The sequence below is a fragment of the Tupaia chinensis genome, unplaced genomic scaffold (genome assembly GCF_000334495.1).
Source record: "Tupaia chinensis unplaced genomic scaffold, TupChi_1.0 Scaffold000235_1, whole genome shotgun sequence".
Lineage (NCBI taxonomy): Eukaryota > Metazoa > Chordata > Mammalia > Scandentia > Tupaiidae > Tupaia > Tupaia belangeri.
Window position 1 is genome coordinate 5,986,749 of NW_006159713.1, and position 13,584 is coordinate 6,000,332.

General features: G+C 43.9%; 1 pseudogene; it reads right to left on the reverse strand.

Moving 5' to 3' along the window:
- Positions 1-11,130: 11,130 nt before the first annotated feature.
- LOC102476722 (60S ribosomal protein L38 pseudogene) lies at positions 11,131-11,969 on the reverse strand (annotated as a pseudogene).
- Positions 11,970-13,584: the final 1,615 nt, after the last annotated feature.

Sequence of the window (13,584 nt, forward strand, 5' to 3'; positions counted from 1 at the left end):
GAGACTCAAACCACAGCTGGCCATGTGGGAGTGCAGCGCCCTTAACTACCATGCTACCCGCCAGCCCCGGTGATCAGCCTAATAGCTTAATTTATCATTCTTTTCCTTATGGTTAGTGCTTTTTCTTACTTAAGAAATATTTGCCTACCTTAAGGCCAAGAGTGATCTTGTTATCATCCATAAACTTTACCATTCACTTTTTATGATTAAATCAATATGTGTCTGTTAATCATAATTTGATTGCAATTCAAATCCACATGGACTTACTCTGTATGTATGATATGAAGGGATGAGTTAAAACTCTTTTCTTTCCCCGACTGGATAAGTACACTTTGAGAGTGCATGGTACGGAGTGGTCTTTGAGTTCCCAGCTCTGGGTTCTAGTTTAGCGCTGCAGTCGACTTACTTTATGACCTTGAGCAAGTTCTTTTTCCTCACAGGGCCTCAGTGTCTTTTTTTTTAAAAAAGAATTATTTAGTTTGGGGACTGGCAGGTAGGGTGGTGGGTGAGGGGGCTGGATTTCCAGGACTATAATTCGAGTCCTAGACCTGGTGGCTTGCTTTTTCACTTTCTCTCTCTCTCCCCATCTCTGGTCAAAATTAAAATAAATAAATATGTGCATACTTAAACAGAATAATTATTTTTAAAAAGAAAAAAAGAATTATTTAGATTTATTTGTTATGTTTAAATTTTGTTACAGGGAATGTGTGCATGCATGAAAGAGAGAGAGAGAAAGAGAAAGCTGCCAGGTCCAGGACTTGAACTGTAGTCAGCCATGTGGGAGTCTACACTGTAAACCACCATGCCACCTGCCGGCCCCAAGGCTGAAGTTTCTTCATCTGTGACATATGGGGCTTCTATTGGGGGTGCACTTGTGCTTCCATCCCTGATGTCGAACTGCTTCTGTGAATTACTTTGCTCTTGATAAAAGAATCTGGTAGGGCTGGCTCTGAAGCCTGTTGGTTATGGCAGGTGGATCTCACAAGGCTGACTGCACAGTGCAAGTCCTGGTCCTGGCAGCTTGAAAATCACACCAAGTACATGTTCTTGCATGTCCAGAATCCCAGAAGGAGAATGGAGAAGATGGGATTCTGATGTGGCCATCTCCCTGAGGGGTGAGGGGTGATTTTTCACTTTCCTTCTCTCTCTGAGGGATGAGGGGTGATTTCTCACTTTCCTTCTCTCTCTCCCTCTCTCTCTCTGTCTCTCTCCAGCAAGTGCTCACACTCAATAGCAAACTATAAAAAGAATTTAAAAATAAAAAAGAGAAAGGAAGAAAGGAAGGAAGGAAAGAAGGAAGAAAGAGAAAGAAAGAAAGAGAGAGAGAGAGAAAGAAAGAGAGAAAGGAGGGAGGGAGGGAGAGAGGGAAGGAAGGAAGGAAGGAAGGAAGGAAGGAAGGAAGGAAGGAAGGAAGGAAGAAAGAAAGAAAGAAAGAAAGAAAGACAGACAGACAGAAAACACCGGCCATGCACATACGCCTGCATCCCAAAAGGAGAGAGAGGTGGGAAAGGGGTTGTGATGTGCTCCTCCCCCACTGGGGGTGCTTTCATGCTTTCCCTTTCTCTTTCTATTGCTCTCTGTCTTCACAGAGCACATGTGTCGTCAGGCAAAACTTAAAAAAAAAATTTGTTTCAATACGGAGGTGAGAGCCATGGAGGTTACACGGCTGTGATGCAACTGGACCCACGTGGAAGGGTCCTGGGTTTGCACCCAAGGGTCTCCCTGTGCTCAAGATCTTTCCAGACCTCCCTATGTATCCCTTTATTTAGTTGCTTGTTTATTTCCTTTAAATATCCTTTATAATCTCCTGAATGCGAGGAAGTGTATCTCTGAGGTCTGTGAACAGCTCTAGCAAATTAATGGAGCCTAAACAGGAGGTCGTGGAACCCACAATTTGCAGCTGGTCAGTTAGACATTCCAGAGGCCCAGACTTGCATCTGATATCTGAAGTGGGGACAGTCTCGTGGGACAGGGCCCCAACCAATAGCTCTGATTCTATCTCCAGGAAAAATAGCATAGGCGTTGAACTGGATCAGAGGACATCCAGCTGGTGTCTACTGCAGAAATGATGGTTTGCTTGCTGGTGGGGAAAAATCCCACACATTTTGGGATCACAGAAATGATCTGTGTTGTGACTGTATAGTAAGAGCAACTGAGTTTTTATTTTTCCTACTCAAAGACTGTACATTTTCCTTACAGTGCTGCTTTGGTTATGTCCCCAAGATTTTGACTTATAGTGTTTTATTGTCATTCAGCTGTCAATATTTTAAATTCTCTCCCATAACTTCTTCAACAATGTTTACTTCTTATTGTATTTTCTTGTCTTTAAACATAGGATTTTTTAAAAACTCTTGATTTTAACATTTATTTATTTGCTGCATGACAGAGACAGAGACACCCCAGCAGAGTCCCCATGCCATGCCTGGGACTCAAACTGCGGGGTCATCCATGTGAGGTCCAGCTGCCTTAACCACTGGCCTGGGGCTGGTCCATATCTTCATTTTCTTAGGATATACTGCAAGTGGTTTAAAGAACTGGGTAAAAAGGCATGTATTTTTTTTTTTTTTCTTTTTGAGAGGTTTTTGCTATAGGGTGTGTATGCTTGCCAGAAAGACAGAGAGAGAAAGCAAGAAATAACTCCCCCCCCCAGGTGGGGTGGCCGTACTGCAATCCCTTCTCCTCTATTCTCCCCCTGGATCTTGGGCATGCATGCACACGCATGGCATGAGTTTAAGCCACTAGGTCTGGGACTCGAACCGCCTCGACTATATAGGAGTCCTGCAATGTAGCCATTACGCTATCTGTTGGCCCTGGACATGTATATTTTAATGCTCTTTTATCAAAGAATCTTCTGGAACGGGTGGGCCACCTGTTACGGTTTGAGAGTAGTGTTTTGACTTCCAACCATAACCACAGCCCTAGAAAAGGGAGGGCTTCCTATGGGGCCTCTGACTGCCAAGTGCTTTAGGTGTAGGATCTTAAGAGATGGATCTGGCCTCAGACCACCTACCTGACTCCCATTCCTGTTCTGCCACGTGTAACTGAACAAGTTATTTCAGCTCTCTGTGCCTTAGTTTCCTTTTCTGTAATATAGGAATGATAATGACTAAGGTATGATATGTTCTATTAATGTCAAATTTGTTGTAATCAGTCCTCCATTCTCCTCTCGGGATCTTGGGCACACACGCACACGTGCCCAGCGTGAGTTCTAAGCCACCAGGTCCGGGACGTGAACCGCGGTCGACTACGTGGGAGTCCAGTGACATAGCCATTACACTAACTGCTGGTTCCCTGTAATCAGTCCTACTGCAACCCTATGAGGGTGACTCTATTGCCACCCTCTTTACAGGCAAAAACCCCCAAGGTTTAGAGGGTTGAAGAAACTAGCCTCGAGTTGGAATTTGAATCTGGATCAGACTCTGACCCCTGTGGCCCATAGCCTCTTCCACCCCGGGACCATTTCAGACCCTGCCACTGTGTGCACTGGTTCCTCGTGCCCATCATTCCATGATGTGGGAGCTTGGCCCCTTGGCCACCTGGTTCCTTCTACCGGTGGCTGGTTTCTTGAGTCTGGTGGATCTCTTTCATCCTGGGCCAAAGGCTGTGATAATGAAAAATCAATATTTATATGGTACAGGCTTTCTCCTCTCCACAATCATGTAAAGGTCAAATTCCAAGGCAGCCTCTACAGGGTGTTCTCCACCCCAGAAGTCCAAAGCCAGTGTTTTACTGCTTGGGAAGAACCCTTGCTCACCTCCTTGAGTCTCTGTAGGAGAGGATGTGAGAATTAGGGGAAGCCATAGCAGTCTGGATAGAGGGTGGATGGGGGTAACCACTTGGGAGTCTCTTTGGCGTTAATCTTTTTTGTACTGAGAAGAAATATGTCATCCTGGAAAACTTATACTGGCACAAGGGGAGGGCATCAGTTTTGTTTTGTAAGAGGATTTTTTTGTTTTTTGTGTTTTTTTTGGCCTTAGGGCACATGTGCTTGGAGGGGGGGGTTGGGGGGCAGGGGGTAGAGAGAGACAGAGGAAGACAGTGAGAGATAAAGTGAGAAATCACCCCTCAGGCGATGGCCACACCGCAATCCCTTCTCCTCCATTCTCCTCTCAGGATCTTGGGCACGCACGCACACTCACGTGCCCAGGGTGATTTTCAAGTTACCGGGTCTGGGATTTGAACCTCAGTTGGCCATGTGGGAGTCTAACCACAACCACTACATGCCATCTGCTGGCCCTGAGGACTTCAGCCTTAAGCCTAAGGCAAAAGCCCTCTAGTCCCTCCCATTCCCAGGCTTCTTCCTCCAAAGCCTGCAGCTCTGTATGACCCCTGGGCAGTGTGATGTGACAGAAAGATTCATCAACATTGGTGACCCTGAAGACATTATGCTAAGTGAAAGAAGCCAATCACAAAAGATCACTTAGTCTGTGATTTCATTTATGTGAGCTGTCCAAAATAGGGAAGTCCCTAGAGACAGAAATGAAACTAGCCTCCCTAGGAATAGAGGGAGGGGAGAGTTGCAGGGAAATGTGCCTGACTGCTAGTGGCTACAAGCTTTCTTTTTAGAGGGGTAAAGATGTTATAAAATTGTGGTGGTGGTTACACAACTCCATGAATATACTAAAAAAGTATTGTACTCTCTCAATGGTTGAAATAGTGTGGCATGTGAATTATATCTCAATAATTATATCCCGGGACCAGCAGTTAGCATAATGGCTATGTCGCTGGACTCCCATGTAGTCGACTGTGGTTCAAGTCCCGGACCCAGTGGCTTAAATTTACGCTGGGTGCATGTGCGTGTGTGCCCAGGATCCCGAGAGGAGAACGGAGGAGAAGGGATTGAGATGTGGCCATCTCCCCTAGAGGGTGAGTTCTCACTTTCTGTCTCTGTCTCTGTCTCGGGTGAGCGCATGCCCGCTATAGCAAAAACCTCTCAAAAAAAAAAAATATATATATATATATATCCCAAGGCCCTGGCCCTGGCTGAAGTTTGGAGGAACACTACATTGTTGGGACTCTGCTGGAGATGCCATCTCTCTGTTCTGCTCTTTTTCTTTCTTGCTCAAAGAAGAAATAGATAACTTTAAAAAAATCAAGTGAGGGGACCAGCAGGAGGCATGGTGGTTAAGGTGCTGGATACTTCCACATGGCTGACCATGGTTCGAGTCCTGGACCTGGTGGCTTGTTTTCATTCTCTCTTGTCAAATTAAAATAAAATAAATGAATATAAACAAACAAACAAATAAATAAATAAATAAATTTTAAAAATAATCAAGTGGTATTAAAAAGTTTATATCAAATACCAGCAGTCCTCTTTCCCAATTCTTTGTTTTTTTAAAGAATTATTTTAAAATTTTATTTTATTTATTCATTCATTTATTTTAATATGACCAGAGAGAAACACACACAGAGAGAGAGGTGGGGAAAGTGAGAAAGCAAGTCACCACCAAGTCTGGGAATCGAAGCATGGTTGGCCATGTGGGAGTGCCTTAACCACCACTCCACCCGTTGGTTTCCCCTTTCCCAATTCTGCTTTCCTCTATTTAGTTCTATTTCTTAGATTCTTTTTTCTTTAGTTTGCCATATGGTGTGTGTGCTTGTGCAAGAGATAGATTAAGAGAGAGAGAGAGAGAAAATGAGAAATCATCCTTCAGGAGGGATGGCCATGCCACAATCCCTTCTCCTCCATTCTCCTCTTGAGATTGTGGGCACACAGACTCATACACACACACACACACACCCTGCATGATTCACAAGCTACTGGGTCTGAGAGTTGAATTGTACAGTTAGCCATGTGGGATCCACCTGCCTTAACCACTGTACCAGCTATTGGCCCTATTTTAAGATAATATCCTTATACTGCTATTTCTCAACTTAAAAATTAAAAGCAAGGGGCCAGCAGGTAGTATAGTGGCTAAGGCACTGGACTCCCAGATGGCCAAACGCAGTTTGAGTCCTGGACCTGGAGGATTAAGAATCACTCTGGGCATATATGTGTGCCCAGAACCCCAAGAGGAGAATGGAAGAGAAGGGATTTATGTGGTTGTCCCCGATGGGGGATGATTTCTCACTTTCCCTCTCTTGTCTCTCTCTTCCCTCCTGGTGAGCGCATGCACACTATGGCAGAAACCTAAAAAGAGAGAGAGAGAGAAAGAAAGAAAATTAAAAGCAATAATTATAGGCCCAGTTGCAGTGGCACAGCAATAATGGGCCGGTCTATAGTACTGAAGGCCATATGGAAGATTGAGGTTTGGTTCCTGGATTGACATGCACACACTAGGTGTGCATATGCCTATGACCCTGTCTGGTTGGGAAAGATTATGGAAAATTGTGGCATGGTACCCTGTTGAGGGTACTTGATTTTTCTTTCTCTGCCTATCCATCTCTCTCTCTCTCACTTATGAAGTATATAAGTAAATACCCTTTGAAAAGCAGCAAGTGATTATTTGTTTAGCTTTCTTCCACTTGCAACCTGAAGCTCCTTCCCTCTCCCTTTTCATAAGGTTATGCCATAATACAACCTCTGGAGTTAAATAAGCAGTATGTACATTATTATGAGTATGTAAATACTGTTCACTACTGTACTAAGTAGTTTACTATGATTACATTTCCTTTCTAGTATAACTCTTTGTTTTTCCTGTAGTTAATAATTGCCACATTTTTCCATTCACTTACTTATCTATGTACTTAACCAAATGCTCTAACAGATATATCGTCAATTATTTTAAATAACCTCTTAGTTTTATTGTTTTCTCTGGAGAACTTCCTTCTGTAGCTCTCCAGACTGAACACACTAGCCAACTTGTTGACCAGCTTCTCAGCTGCCATTCTGGAACCAGTGTGGTCATTCTTCTGAGATGTTTTTGGATGGTTTGCCTTCCTCTTTCTTAACTTACAGCTCTGCCTTATTGAAGCATATCCTTCACTGACTTTCTAAAAAAGGCTACATAGCATGCAAATGTATTGACCCTTTGCTTATTAGAAATATTTTTGTTTTGGCTCACACTTGATTGAGGGTTTAATTGCATACTGAAACCTAGGTTGAAAATAATTTTCACATGTTGGCCCTGAAGCTCAGCAGGTAAGGGAGCTGGATCCCACATGGCTGACTATGGTTTGAAACCTGCCCCTGATGGTTTGACAACGTGCCAAGCCCATGTGCATATGTGGACAAAATATAGACAGGAAGGAGGAATAGAGAAAAAGGATTGCAGTGTGACCATGCCCCATTAAGGGGTGTTTTAGTTTGTGGATCTCTTTCTCTCTTATGGTCTTGAGTGTATGCAATTAAAAAATAAATCAATTGACCATATATGTATTTTTTAAAATTAAGAATTAAAATCAGAGGGGCCAGCAGGTGGTGGTTGGGGTGCTGGATACTCCCACATGGCTAACCACAGTTTGAGTCCCGGACCTGGTGGCTTGCTTTCTCACTTTCTCTCTCTCTCTCTCTGGTCAAATTAAAATAAATGAATGAATAAATAAAAATTTAAAACAGAGACCAGCAGCTGGTGTAATGGTTAAGTTGCTGGACTCCTATGTAGTCGACCACAGTTTGAGTCCCAGACCAAGGGGCTTAAAATTCACACCAGGTGTGTGTGCATGTGTGCCCAAATAAATGAGAGGAGAATGGAGGAGAAGGGACTACAGCATGGCAGGGTGGGGGCTGATTTCTTGCTTTTTGTCTCTGTCTCTCCAGCAAGCACATATGCTTTATAGCAAAAATCTCTCTTAAAAAAAAAACAACAACGGTAGGACCAGTGGTTGGTGTAATGGCCATGTCACTGGATTCCCATGTAGTCGACTGCGAATTGAGTCCTGGACCTAGTGGCTTAAACCCACACCGAGTGTGTGTGCATGTATGTGTGCCCAAGATCCCAAGAGGAGAATGGAGGAGAAGGGGTTGCAGCGTGGCCATTCCTTCTGGGGGGTGATTTCTCACTTTCTGCCTCTCTGTCTCCCTCTGTCTTTCTGGCTAGTGCACGTGCCCTATAGCAAAAACTTCTCCAGAAACAAACAAAAAAAGAGAATTGGAGCCAGTAAGTGGTGTGGTGGTTAAGGTGCAGGACTCTCACATGGCTGACCGTGGTTTGAGTCCTGGACCTGGTGGCTTCCTTTCTCACTTTCCCTCTCTCTCTCTCTCTCTCTCTCTGGTCAAATGAAAAGAATAATAATGAGAATAAAAAAATAAATAAAATAAATAATTCTTTAGGGAAAAAAAAAGATACCTGGGTTCTTAAAAAACAAAAATGAAACAAAAAAGAATTAAACATTTTTAATTTTTTAATCCAGTTGCCTTAAACCAGGTTATAGGCCGGCACCTCCCAATATTTTGAGTCAAAAAAAATTTTTTTTTTTTTTTCTCAAATACATAGATGGTTAGCTGGCATGTGGTGTGATGGTTGGGGTGGCTGGATCCCACATGGCCAACCAGGTGATTCAAGTCTTGGGCCTGGTGGTTTGAGAAACATGCCAGACATGTGTGTGCTTGTGCCCATAATTCAAAGAGAAAGATGGAGGAGAAGGTATTGTGTCGTGATCGTGCCGTGGAGGGGGGACTTTCCTGCTTTCTCCCTCTTTCTCTCTCCAGTTATTCATGTGCTCTTAGGCAAATTTTTAAAAAATAGATGAATCCGGGACCAGCAGGTGGCGGGGTGGTTAAGGTGCTGGGCAATCCCATGTGGCTGACCATGGTTCAAATCCCAGACCTGGTGGCTTGCTTTCTTACTTTCCCTCGCTCTCTGTGTGTCTTTCTCTGATCAAATTAAAATAAAATGAAGGAATAAATAAAATTAAAATAGATAATTTTTTAAAAAAATTTTTATAAAATGGAGGAATCAGTATATTGTCTTCTAGTTTGCAATGATGTTAATAAGCAGCTCTCTAACCATTGCCTATACCTGTCAGAGAACTTTTTTTAAAAATAATGATTCATTTTATTATATTTATTATTATTTTAAAAATTTGACCAGAGAAAGACAGGCAGAGAGAGGGAAAGTAAGAAAGCAAGCTGCCAGAACTGGGATGGAAACCGTGGTCAGCCACGTGGGAATCCAACACCTTTAACCACCATGCCACCTGCCAGCCCCTCTATCAGAGAACTTCTGCAATCTCTTTATTTCGAGTGTGCAGCTTTAAAATTTTGATTTTTCTGTACCAAATATGGAGACTCATGATTTCTCTCTCTCTCTCTTTTTTTTAAGTTTTACCATAGGCCATGTACACTCAGCAAAGAGAGACAGAGTGGGGAAGTGGGAAAACATCCTCCCTTTGGGGTGGGGATAGCCACACCACTCCTCTATTCTCCTGGGATCTGGGGCGTGCAGTCACACATGGTCGGGTTGAGTTTCAAACCACAGGGTCCAGGACTTGAACCATGATCAGTTAGGCGAGAGGGCAGCACCTTACCCACCATGGCACCTGCTGACTCCAAGACTCATGTTTTTCAGTTCTAGGAAATTTTCTGGAACTATTTCTTTGATAACATCCTCGTCCTCTCCTCACCTTCTTACATTTTGCTTATGTTCTCTGTTCTCTACTTCTGGAACTTTGAAATTCTCATGTTCTTTTCTTCTTTCTTACCCATTTCTTTTTGTTCTGCTTTCGAGGAAATTTTCTTAACTATCTTCTAAACTTTTTTTTTTAATTAAAAATAAATTTTTTTTAATTTGGCTATTAGGGCCAGCAGATGGCATGATGGTTAAGGGCACTGGACTCCCACATGGCTGACTGTGTGGTTGGAGTCCTGGACCTGGCAGCTTGCTTTCCCACATTCTCACTCTCTCTCTCTCTCTCCAGTCAAATAAAGTTAAATAAAATAAATCTTTTAAAAAGTTGGCTATTATACCTGCATTTTTGTGTGCTAGTGCTTATTTTGCCCATTTTTCTTTCTTTCTTTTAAACTATAGGACACTGAGCTGGCCAGAGAGACAAAGAGGGAAAGTGAGAAATCACTCCTCAGATAGGATGGCCATGCCATAATCCCTTCTCCTCCACTTTCCTCTCAGTGTTCTGGGCTCGTATACACGTGTGATGGGTGTGATTTTCGAACCACCAGGTCTGAGACTCCAACTGTGCAGCTGGCCATGTGGGATCCAGCTGCATTATCTTTTGTGCCACTTACTGGCCCAATTTTGTTCATTTTTCAAAGCACCTTTTTCTTTTTTTAATCGCAAGATCTTTTTTATTTTTCTGATAATATCTTTTTTATTCTCTGATAATATTTTTATGATTTTTTTTTATTCATTAGAGAGTACATGTGTTCTCTGGAGAGAGACCAGGGGGAGGGAAGAGAAAGAACTGCCCCCATGGGGGATGGCCATGCCACCATCCCCCCTCCTCCATTCTTCTTTCAGGACTTTGGAAACTCACCTGCATGCTCCCAGGACTCAAACTGCGTAGTCAGCCATGTGGGATCCAGCTGCCTTAACCACCACACCACCCTCTCTGAGAATATTAATTATAGGTTTTGTTATGTTTTGTTTTCTGCATTCATTCTGTTCCCTTTGGATTGCTGTTTTGTTTTGTTTTCTTTTTAATTTACCTGAGGGCATGTGTGCTTTCCAGAGAGAGAGAGAAAGGGACAGGGAGAAAGCTCCCTCGATGGAATCTGGTGCCTTCCCATGTGGGTCAGCCTGGCAGGGAGCCCTGCTTTACCACTGCACCACTATCAGCCCCCCCACCCCATTTTGTTTTTAATGGAAGAGTGATCAAATTAATGAATCTTGTGCCTTTTTTACCTAGGACATTTGCTGTATTTAGACATGATGTCTTCCTTCTTAGTTTCTGGCCTTCTTCCTCACCTACTCTAAGTTTTTCATTGTATCATATCTAGGAATTATTACCAGATCTGAGTTCGTCTAATCTATAGTTACATCTAGAACACGTACCTACAGAGTTTGTGTGATCGAGGGGACTGATTCTGCCACCAGACTGGAGGCCACAACTTAAGAGGCGGCCCTGCCTCAGTATAGATGTCAGATGGACTAAGCAGCAGCTGGGTCCCTGGAAGCCCTAGTAACTCAGAAGCCTGGAGTCTCTGAGGCCACAGGCTTCCCATTTTCTTTTCTTTTCTTTTTTTTTTTTTTTTCAGAATTAAAAAATGTTTAATGTAGTTCAAACAGTGTCTGGTTCATTTTAGCTCCTTCACCGCCAAACCCGGGTGCAGGAACTGCTTCAACTTCTCTGCCTTCTCTTTGTCCATGATGACCAAAGTGTAAAGGTATCTGTTGCATTGAACTTTAAATTTCACGTTATCTTTATTTTTCTTGATCTTGACAGATTTGGCGTCCTTCCGTCAGGTTGTTAGCAGAAAGTCTTTGATTTCCCCAATTTTCCGAGGCATGGCGGGGAGCACGGGGAAAGGGCGCCGACGGCACAGCCAGCAGCCAGAACCGAAGAGAACGGAAAAAAGCAGGCTTCCCATGTTCATAAGCAGAAGTTATACAAAGGAGCCCTCTACTGACCAAAGGGAGAACTGCAGTTGCACACTCCAGTTCCTCCTCGTTTAGCGAAATGACCAGCAGGGTTCTGAATACCTGCCAGACACAGCACACGTAACCTTGGACTTGTAATACCTACAAGGCAGGCTTCATCGCCTTACTTTACAGTCGAGGAAGAGGAGGCTCAAAGAAGTGAAGCGATTCCCTGAGTTCTCAGTATGAGAGGCATCGGTGAGATTCACCCAGATCTGTCTGAGGCCAAAGCCTTTCTCCATCCAGCAGTCAGTCCCCTGCTCCTCGGAGTGTGGTCTGAGGGTCCCTGGGAGCATTAGCAGTACACACCTACTGAGTCAGAACTGTAGTCTAAGGAGCTCCCTAGCTGTGTTGTGATCTGGCTGCACACAGATTTGAGAAGTACCCTGACTCCCAGGAGTTGCTGGGAAAACCCCAGTATGTGTCCATTTGAAGAAACTAAGTCTTCATATTTTTTTGGTAAACATTTCTTGAGGCCAGCAGGTGGCATGATGGTTAAGGCACTAACTCCCACATGGCTGACTGCAGTTCGAGTCCTGGACTAGGTGGCTTGAGACTCATACAAGGTACGTGTGTGATGTGTGTGTGTGTGTGTGTGCCTCAAATCCCAAGAGGAGAATGGAGAAGGATCACTGTGTGGCCAGTACCCCTGGAGATGAGGTGGGGGTTGATCTCTCACTTTCCCTCTCTCTATGTCTGTCTTTCTCTCTCTGGAGAGCATATGTGCTCTATGGCAAAAACCTAAAAAAAAGAAAAGAAAAACATTTCTTTTGTTTTACGCCTTAGGCTATAAAACACTTACGCAGGGGCTGGCAGGTGATGTGGTGATTAGGGTACTGAACTCTCATATGGTTGACTGTGGTTCAAGTTCTGGACCTGGAGGCTTACTTTCTCACTTTCTCTCTCTAGTCAAATTAAGAAACAATGACAAATAAGATTAAATAAATAATTCTTTAAAAAAAAAAAAAAAAGACTACTTCCGGGACCAGCAAATGGTGTAATGGTTACATCACTGGACTCACATGTAGTCGACTGCTGTTTGAGTCTTGGTCCTGGCCAGCTTAAAACTCACACTGGGCTCATGTGCGTGTGTTTCCAAAATCCCAAGAGGAAAATGGAGAAGGGATTGTGGGGGGGCCATCTTCCTTGGGGATGATTTCTCACTTTCTGTCTCTGTCTCTCTGGTGAGAGCACACACCCTATAGCAAAAAATTTCTCTCAAAAAAAACCCCAAAAAACCTGCTTCCGCTAATTTTCAAGTACTATCTACATTGGCTCTCTTTACCCTGTAAGGTAATTGTTTTTCCCATTTTAGAGAGGCAAACACAGGTGGAAACAAAGGTCTGGAGAGATGAAGCCACTTGCCCAGAGCCACTAGCCAGCAGGTACTTCACTGAGATTTAAGAGTTCCAGGATCTGACATTGGGCCAGGATGGAGGTTGTAGGCTCCTGGACTTGCCTTCTGCAGCCAGAATTCATCAGGCTGGCTCTGAGAGCGCTCTGCTCACCTGTTCATCCATGCATAGTGAGAGTGCTGTCTGGCTCTGATCCTATGACCCATGTGACTGTGGGTAAACTATTTAACCTCTCAGCCTTGGCTTTGGCATAGAGTCAGTGTGAGGCTGATGCAAGCAATGTGCTGGCACAGTGTAAGAACTCAACAAACGTTGCTATTCAGTCATTCTTTCAACAGCAATTGAGCCCTTGTATGCTGTGCCCCAGGCACTGGGCTGACTTGCCTGGAGAAGGCAGGCATGGTCCTGCTCCCATGGAGCTTACAGACTGATGGGGCAGACATGGAGTGCTTACAAGTGTGTGGGGGCATTAAGATGGGGGTGACTTGGGCCAACCCCATAGCCTAGTAGGGGTAGGGTGGCTAAGCACAGTTTGAATTCTCAGTGAACTGTGGCCCCAAGCCACAAGTCCTACTGGCCCACCCCTTCAAAAGTGTTTCCTTCTTGTTAGAGTGATCCCTTTTCCCACTAAGTTTTGAGCCTCATTTTAGTATGACTGAAGTAGAGAGGGAAGGAGGGGGGTATGGTGGGAAACAGACTAGACTGGCAAGGAGGAGCAATCGAAAACCCTAGGGGGACCAGCAGATGGAGTGATG